This window comes from Oncorhynchus mykiss, chromosome 2 (assembly GCF_057628025.1).
Source record: "Oncorhynchus mykiss isolate SJ-2025 chromosome 2, ASM5762802v1, whole genome shotgun sequence".
Lineage (NCBI taxonomy): Eukaryota > Metazoa > Chordata > Actinopteri > Salmoniformes > Salmonidae > Oncorhynchus > Oncorhynchus mykiss.
Window position 1 is genome coordinate 61936719 of NC_143023.1, and position 1500 is coordinate 61938218.

Below are 1500 nucleotides of genomic sequence, written 5' to 3' on the forward strand. Positions count from 1 at the left end.
ATGTCTTCTTTATTAATATCATATTTAAGATTTTGCAGCAGAAACCTCATTTTGGAGTTGTGGACACTATATAAAATAGGCTTGATACAAGTTTATGGGATAGTGGGAATAAATCATTTGAAATTCTCAGCATTAACTGGTAAACAAATATTTTCACAACTAGCACACTGTATGTTAATTAGCATCCACAAATCTCAACAACTTACTCAGTGACCTGGAAGATGCTCAATACTCAAATTGATTGTGTTCCATTAGATAATGGAATCTAAAGACTGGACTGAGTTTGAGGAGGATGAAGAGCAGCATACGGTTTCTCCCCTTCTGCCTACATTGAGTATCCCCCTGCCCCTCCCTGACAGAGAGGGGGAAAGTTACCACGTCTTCATCAGCTACAGCAGCACTGACTGGTGCTGGGCCTACTCCCTGGTCAGCAGTCTGGAGTCCTATGGCCTGCAGGTCTGCTTCCATCAGAGGTACTTTGTCCCCGGCCGCACCGTGCTGGAGAACATGTCCGGAACATGTACAAATCATCTCAATTGAATTAATCATTGGTGTGAATGGTTTGAATAACGCCAGGAACCGAACCTAACCCATATGGATTGTGTTGTTTTTCATTGTGCCTTTAAGATTGATTGACCAACTTTGTCACTGGAAGAAGGATGAGGAAAGGTAGATCAGACTTGAGATGGAGAAAGCTGTCGGACAGGCAAACCTACTACTTTCAGAGGAGAAAGTGTTGATGGGTTCTCTGTCCAATGCCAAACTCTATCTGTCTGTCGTAATAATTGTAGGCAAGAGTTTTCAGACACGTTCCAGGAGCAGGCCTGTCTTGAAGAGATGTTCCAGCGAGCTGTGCACTTCTTCTCATCAGGATACACATGCTGTCTGGCCAAGAGACATGGCCCTTTTCCCCAACCCATCTGCAAGGACCACCTAGAGGGAGGCGTGTGCTTCTGCCAGTTTGTATGTCTCCAAGCAGCTGAGAAGAGGGGAGTGGCCATAGCAGGGGCAGAGTGGGAAGCCATACTTATTTCCCACCATAATTTGCAAATAAATCCTACAATGTGATATTCTGGATTTTTTTTCCTCATTTTGTCTGTCATAATTGAAGTGTACCTATGATGAAAATTACAGGCCTCTCTCATCTTTTTAAGTGGGAGAACTTGCACAATTGGTGGCTGACTAAATACTTTTTTGCCCCACTGTATACAGTCATTGGTAACACCTCAATGTGGTGCGAGACAAACAGTTTAAGATGATGAAGAAGGGAGTTTCCTTATCTGCAGTTTGTTTGAGAAAAACTGTATTTTTCTTCTGTGGTCATTTTATCTGGAACAGAGACCTATTTACAAACTCAAGCTCCACCATGTGCCATATAACTTGAGATAATATTTACTGCCTTTACAATATTCAGTAAAGGGATTCAGGAAATTAAGCAGAGAGGTGACACACGGAGTTGTCAGAGGGTTCACTTTCCCTGACAAACTGCAGGGAAAGTGA

The 1500-nt window shown here is 42.8% G+C and overlaps 1 pseudogene; it reads left to right on the top strand.

Annotated features, from left to right (window-relative positions):
* The first annotated feature begins 258 nt into the window (after nucleotides 1-258).
* LOC149985175 (uncharacterized) lies at nucleotides 259-1003 on the top strand (annotated as a pseudogene).
* The last annotated feature ends 497 nt before the right edge of the window (nucleotides 1004-1500 follow it).